Source organism: Euphorbia lathyris, chromosome 8 (assembly GCF_963576675.1).
Source record: "Euphorbia lathyris chromosome 8, ddEupLath1.1, whole genome shotgun sequence".
Lineage (NCBI taxonomy): Eukaryota > Viridiplantae > Streptophyta > Magnoliopsida > Malpighiales > Euphorbiaceae > Euphorbia > Euphorbia lathyris.
This window is the reverse complement of record NC_088917.1, coordinates 79,215,755-79,224,148: the sequence shown is the minus strand read 5'-3', so window position 1 is coordinate 79,224,148 and position 8,394 is coordinate 79,215,755.

The following is an 8,394-nucleotide window of genomic DNA, read 5'->3' as shown; positions in this document are numbered from 1 at the left end:
TGCACTGACTAAAGCTGCTTTCAATGTTTCAAAATCTTTAACACAATCTTCATTAAAATCAAAGGTTGAGTCTTTCATAAGTAAATTAGTAAGTGGTTTGGAAATCACAGAATAGTTTTTTATAAATCATCTGTAAAAACTTGCATGTCCTAAAAATGACCGTACTCCCTTAACAGTAGTTGGAGGGGGTAATTTTTCTATCACTGAAGTTTTTGCTCTATCCACTTCTAATAATTTTTCAGATATTTTATGACCTAAAACAATTCCTTCGTCAACCATGAAATGACATTTTTCCCAGTTTAACACTAAATTTGTTTCCTCACATCTAGACAAAACTTTATCTAAATTCCCTAAACATGAATCAAAAGAATCTCCATAAACTGAAAAATCATCCATAAAAACTTTCATGATATCCTCAATGAAATCGTTAAAAATTGCAGTCATACAACGTTGAAATGTTGCTGGTGCATTACATAGACCAAAGGGCATTCTCCTATATGCAAAGGTTCCATAAGGACATGTGAAGGTTGTTTTATCTTGGTCATCTGGGTAAATATAAATTTGAAAGAATCTGGAGTACCCGTCTAGAAAACAATAGAAAGCATGACCAGCTATCCTTTCAATCATTTGATCGATGGAAGGTAGAGGAAAATGATCTTTCCTGTTTGCTTTGTTTAGGTTCTTATAATCTATACAAACCCTCCAACCGGTGGTGGTTCGCGTAGGTATTAATTCACCTTCGTCATTCCTTACAACAGTTATGCCTCCCTTTTTAGGTACACAATGGATTGGACTGACCCATTCACTATCCGAGATTGGATAAATGATTCCATTGTCTAAAAGTTTAGTAATCTTATGTTTGACTACTTCTTTCATATTTGGATTTAAGCGTCTTTGCCTATCCGCTTTAGGTGGCTTATCTTCTTCTAAGTGAATTCTGTGCATTATAATACTAGGATTAATTCCTTTCAAGTCTGAAATTTGCCATCCCATACTTCCTATCCTATTTCTAACAACTTCTTTCAATTTTTCTTCTTGATCATTCGTTAACTTGTTAGAGAATCACCTTCGCCTAAGAAAGTGTACCTCAAATGGTTGGGTAACTCTTTAAGTTCTAATTTAGGGGGTATTACAATTAAAGGCGGAACTGGTCCATCTTCTTGAATCTTAGGCTCTGGGTCTTTATCTTCTAATCCTTCACCCATTGTTGGTTCTATTATTTCTTCTTGTCATTGACACATTCTTCAACTAAGTCGAGTTTCATACAAGCGAATTCCTCCATAGGATATTTTATTGCTTTGTTCATATCAAACTAGATCTTATCGTCTCCTATCCTTAAAACTACTTTCCCTTCCAACACATCAACTAGAGCACGTCCCGTGTTCATTAACGGTCTACCAAATATTAGTGGACAATTAATGTCATATGAAAAATCTAATATAACGAAATCGGTTGGAAAAATAAATTTGTCAACTTTAACTAAAACGTCTTCAATTATACCATATGGTCTTTTAGTGGTTTGATCTGCTAATTGCAAAACCATATTGGTACGTTTGATATCTTCTTCTAAACCTAACTTATTAAAAATAGACAACGACATTAAGTTGATACTTTCTCCTAAATCACAAAGACAACTTGGGAACTCAATATCTCCCAATTTTCATGGAATTGTAAAACATCCGGAATCTTTGAGTTTAGTGGGTAAAGTACTCGAGACTATTGAACTACAGTCTTCAGTTAGCGAAATAGATGAAATTCCTTCCCAACTGATTTTCTTTGAAATTAAATCCTTTAAGAACTTACCATAGTTAGGAATTTGCGTAATTGCATCCATAAACGTTAAATTAATGTGCAAATTTTTAAGTTTATCCAGAAATGTTAAAAGTTGTTTATCATAGTCCTTATTTCGAACTTTGTGTGGAAAAGGTGGTTTGGGTACAAAAGTTTTTGTAATTGAGTCAATTGGTGAACTTTTTGTGTTTGAAGTATCTTCTTTGGATTTTGGTCAATCAATTCCTGGTAAAGTTGAATCTCCGAGCATTTCCGGACCTAAGTAATTTTTCCCTGAACGAAGAGTGATAACCTTTACATGCTCTTTCGGATTTGCTTCCGTATAGCTGGGAAGACTTCCCTCTTTTCGGGATGGAATTGATTTAGCAATTTGTCCAATTTGAACCTCCAAATTATGGATGCTAGATGAGTGGTTTTTAATAAGCTGATAGAATTTATTTTTGATCCGTTTAAAAGCATCGCCGTGATTACTTATTTTTCCACCGATAGCATCTATAAATTTGTCGATTTTAGAAGATAAAGTGCTAATCGTATCTCTTGATTGATTTTGACAATTATTGGTACGATTTTGATTAGCATTGACATTATTGTTATCTCTCCAGTTAAAGTTAGGATGATTCCTCCATCCAGGATTATAGGTATTAGAATAAGGATTATTAGTTTGGTTTTTCCCTTGGACAAAATTTACATGTTCGATCTCGCTCATACCTTCATAATCCACATCCATTTGGATTGGATTACCGTTAGAATCGCATGGTGCCATAAACCTATCAATTTTATGCTATAAGGCAGAAAATTGGGCTTGTAACATCGCAACTGGATCAAGATTCACTATACCTTTAACCGATGATGTGGTTGAGGATGATGGTTTTGCCACCGGTATATGTCCACGATCTGCGGGCCACATACTGTTGTTGATTGCCATTTCCTCCAAACGTTCTCTTACTTGGGAAGATGTCTTCTTTATAAATAGCCCTCCCGACATAGCATCTAATGAACCTCTAGTTGTAGGATTTAATCCATTATAAAATGTTTGCATTAAAAGTGCATCGGGCAATTGGTGATATGGGCATAAACGCTGAAGTTCTTTAAAACGTTCCCAAGCCTCATAAAGATTTTCGTTGTCGTTAACTCTTTTATGACTCTTGCGGTTTTTGCTAAAGGAAAATATTTTGATAAAAATGCTTGGGCAAGTTGGTCCCAAGTTTCGAATGTTGCGACTGGCATAGAAGTTAACCACTCTTCGGCTGTGTCCTTCAAAGTGAAAGGAAAGAGGCGAAGTTTGATTGCTTCGGCAGTCACATCTGTTATTTTAAAAGTGTCACAAATTTCAAGGAAATTTGTCAAGTGGGTATTAGGATTTTCGTTAGGTAGCCCATAAAATGTTACATTATTTTGCAACATATTAAGTAATGCTGGCTTAATTTCAAATTGGTTTGCATTTATTTGGGGTCTAACTATGCTATTGGTTACACCGGCCACTCCCGGCCTAGCATAATCCATAAGTGTTGCCATATTTTCTGGCTCGATATTTGTTTTTAATGGAGTCTTATTTTTGTTTTTCTTGTTTTCTTGATGGTTTTTTCAATTTCTGGGTCTATAGGGTCTAGTGCAATGCCTGAACTTCGAGAACTGCGCATGAACTTGAAATCTTGCACGAACCGAAACTACATTCAAAACAGAATTATGAAAAATAAATATGTTAGTAAATTAAAATTTATAAATTACAATAGTTAAAATAAGTATGTATAAACCTAGATTCGAAATAAAATACGAAAAATCTAAATTTTTGTTAAAAAATTTGGCGTTCCCCGGCAACGGCGCCAAAAACTTGTTAAGCGATTTCCGCAAGTGCACGGTTTCGCTTGTAGTAATAAAAATATATCGATCCCACAGGGAACGTTTTTCAACAAAAACTTATTTATGTGTAGATTAAATATGACTTACAGTTTATATAAATAGATAATCGTTATTTGAAATTGAGTTTGAAATTGATAGAATAAGAATTAGATTGGAATATGTAGAATGTTAGAAATCAATTCTGTTTTGAGTATAAATTTACAAAACAAGAACGTTTAGTGCTTTAGAAAAAAAGAATAAATGTATTCGTTTGCATTAAGCAAAGAAAACAACTTTAAACTTTGTATAAATTATAAAAATGTAATAACGTAAACTCTTTCAATTAAGGGGCTTTGAACTGCAGACAATCCTCATACGGTTGGGTTAGATTGCTACCTTAACCAAATTAATACTTATGCAAGAATCAATTTGCCTAAGTGTTCAACAAAGTTTCCTTATAATGATTTTGAATTCAACTACGTATTAATGAAAACACCAAAACTCACTTCGGATCATTTACCATAAGTGCTACATAAAAATATATTGAATTATATGAACTTTATTAGATGAAGTATGAATTTGATTCAAGTTTACAGAGAAAAAGAAGTATGAAAGCTTTCGTCGACTTTCAAGTGAACGGGTTGTCAATCCTTTCCTCGAACCTCGATTAGAGTTTGTCAGGCTCCTAGGTCGAATCGTCTACTAAATCTTCTCGCTAAATCTTCGGAATAGTGACGAGTACTTCTACTACCAAAATGTAAACTAATATGAACAAATCTTAATTTAATTCTAAATGCTACTGTGTTTGTAATTATTTAATAAACAATGTATGTACATCATATTGCTTTTTTACAAAATCAAACTTCTAACTCTGAATTGCTTGACTCAGAATTTCTGCATTAATTCTGTACTAAATCTTTTCTTCAAAATTTCTATATTCAACTTTGAAATCAACTCTTTATTTATAGATGTTGAAGAGTCGGGTCTAAGGAACGTGTCTGCTGTGAAGAGACGTTCTTATCCAATCGAACGAACGCGTTTCTTTGAAAATGAACAAGTGTATATAGTGATGCATGAAAATCTAAACTTACCGAGAATGTATATTCTCGGACGGCCAATGGGGAAACAGATTTTCAGCCTTCGAAATGATAAGGGGGGGAGCTGGGCGACGCGTGTCGCGACCGAGAATGGAGGATTCTCGGTCGCGACACGGGATTAATTTCCTCCGTCTTGACTTCGTCCTCGTTTCGGTGCGTTTGATTTTCATCGTCTTTGACTCCTTTTGTAGGGTTTTTTCCTTCGTTTTTTACCTCTTTTCGTTCCTATTTAGATTTTACCAAATATTTAGGTACCTTCGATGAAAGAAACATATTTAAACGTAAAAGTACTCTAAATAGATATAAACAGTACGATTTCATAGCAAAACTGATGTAAATATAAATAATATTTTAGGTATATTTTGGGCTTAATACCTTTATTGGGAATCGGCTCTGCCGTTCAGGGGCGTATCGAGGCGAGGTGGCGAGTCTCCCAAGTGTTTGACTATTGATGTCGTATTGAAAAATCTATATGATCCGCCATCCAGGTGGCTTACTTGATACGCCATAGCTTTCACGGTCATCCTTATACGCAGTCGTTTAGTTAATTACCCTTTTGGTCCCATAAATAATATCTGGATGTTATCACTATCATATAGCATGCGTCCCAAGGATATATTTCTTTCTTCCTACTAACTCCTAACCGGACAATGAATATGGTTACTTACAAAAGGCATCTTAGGTTTTGCATTAATCATGATAAGAGTCATATAATTTGATTTGAAATTCAAAATAAATAAATAATTAATTAATATTATTTGGTTTTCAATTGATCAATTTAGCTGGAGTCATCCCATATATTGTAATTTGACTTTAATTTTTAATGTAAATATTATTATAAATTATTAGGGGTAGGATTAACAAATATATTTGATTCCCTCGATAAGCATGCACTGATTTTAGTAATACTATGCAACTATATTTTAATACATTCTGAATTTTTCAGATAACTTAAAATTTTATTTCATTTGATGTAGTGAGAAATTGACAGTTATTCAGATAGGGTTCTTTGTAGCTATAAATAGCCCAATAAATTGGATTCATTCATACCATTCTCAAAATAGAACAAAAAGAGCAAATATGGCAGTTCCGACACCAACAATACGAGAGTATAAATTTAGGCACCACGTAACATTTGGAGTTAAAGCATTGCCCCACTTGCCCCACACGATTCGGTATTTATATAAGCTTTTATCTGTTTTCAATTAATTATAGGCGTAAACTATACGCAGTTTCTTGAAGTTATCAATTTTAGTTATTTTGCTCCGTGAATTTATGAGACGTCCTATTTGCCCCTTAACTATTTAAAAGTGGTATTAACAATTCCATATTTTCATTATAAGGGAAACAAGATGAAGTTCCAAAACTAGTACAAGTATTTATGGAAGTATTGGAACTAACCTGCATATACATAGACGATTTAGAAAGAGTTAAAACTATATGCAATTTTTACAAGAGAACTTGTGTATTGTCTATACTAACCTCATTTGCAGCTTTTGGTAATAGTGCACAACCCTTTTTATTATGACCTTGGTGCTTGCAATAAGAACATATCATGATTGTTTCGGTTATAATGAAAAGAGAAGGTTGTTAATATCATTTTTAAATAGTTGAAGGGGTAAATAGACCGTTCTGTAAGTTTAGGGCAAACTCACCAAAAGTGACAAGTTTAAAGAGCTCCATATGGTTAGGCCTTAATTGTATCTAAGTAGATAATGAAATTTCAGACTCCTTGATGACATATCTAAGAGAAATTCATTTTTTCCATTAGTTTGGTTCTTTATCTGGTGTACCTTTTTCGTTAGTGTACACATGGAACTAAAGTTAGTGTTAATATTGTAGGATGTTATATGTGAAATCTAAATATATTTTCTTTCAATAACCATGAAGTAAATTTGTACTATACATTACGCCATCGTGAAACCAAATTAATGGAAATTTAACTTGCATTCGATCTAGCATTAATCAAGTCTGAAATTGTTCGATTTGTAGAACATTAATGTTAACATTGTGCGGTTTACATGTAGAATTTAAGTTTGTTTTCTCTTAATATACAATTTTTCCCATATCCAATTTAAGTATGTAAAACAGTTTGATGTTTACGAGTTGTATATTGATTGAATAGCTAGACTTTGCAAGGTAGAAATACAACATAAAATATTTTGTATTAATACATAATAATAATAATAATAATAATAATAATAATAATATATCTCATAAAGTTGAAGGTGATTGTACATTTAACTTATCACCAAGAGAAAAAGATTGAGTTTTGGACCAAAGAGAACATCCAGGGTTTGATAATAATAACCAATCAATCTAAGAGTATATAATGTGAACACAAACTTTGTTATGTGCAATTTCTTTCTATACACTAATCATTTTTTTTAATAAGATAGTATGATGTTGAGTTCATACCAGATCCACCATAGAACTTCTCCTAATACATATCCGTATCCCAATACCCCAATATTTATAGTATGGTATTTAGGCTTTCCTCTTTATTGCTGCTGAATGTTACTGAACTGAACTGGATGTTACTGAATATTAAACTGAACTGAATTTAAATGCTACTAATATTAGACACTAATAAGCTTATAATCATAATAATAGTTCTAATAATAATAATAATAACAATAATAATAAATAAATATATTATTAAAAATAAAACTAAATTGAATATCAAATAAAAGTTCGGCTCGATAAAAACCTATGAAATTAAATAAAAATAAGTCTAATTTTAACTAAAAATAATGGTACCAAAATAGGCCTTTGGTTTTTGGGGAAGTATCAATTTAGGCTCCACGTACAAAATAGCACCACTATATGCCTAATGTTTAAAAAATGGTACCAATTTACGCATAGATAACAGATTGGACATGTCATTGATATTATTCTATTAAGTTCTGATTTCCCTCCATGTAAGATTGACAGAACTTAACAGAGTAATATCAGTAACGTGTCTCGTTCCGTTATCTATGCCTAAATTGATACCATTTTTTAAACGTTAGGCATATATTGGTGCTATTTTGTACGTGATGATGCTTTCCCAAAAACTATAGGCTTATTTTATTGGTACCTTATCCCAATTATAAATTATTTATAAATAATTTATAATTATAATAAATAACGATAAATTATAGATAAATAATAATAATAATAAATTATATATAAATTATAAATAATAATAATAAATTATATATAAATAATAATAATTATAATAAATTATATATAAATTACTAAATACTGAACTGAATTTATTATTGAACTGAACTGATTGCAACTAATCTGAACTTATTGTTAATAACAAGGGTTTACTATGCCTACAAAGTTTCAAACTAACACAATTCCTAACACTTACAAAGGGATCTTAGGTTTTGCATTAATTTGTAGAACTATCATATACTTTTAATTTATAACAAGAAATTTCTAGGTACTACTTTAATTTCATTTTTAAAATAACAAATTAAGCAAGAATTGATTGTCAAATCAACTGATCTGGACTCATCTCAGATATCGTAATTTGTCTTTAATTTTTAATGTTTATAAATTATAAATTATGAGATGTAGAACATATTTCATCCCCTAGTGCAGCATTTTCTGATTTTATTTATACTAGTTAACTATATTTTCATAAATTGTGAATCATCACATGAATTTACGATTT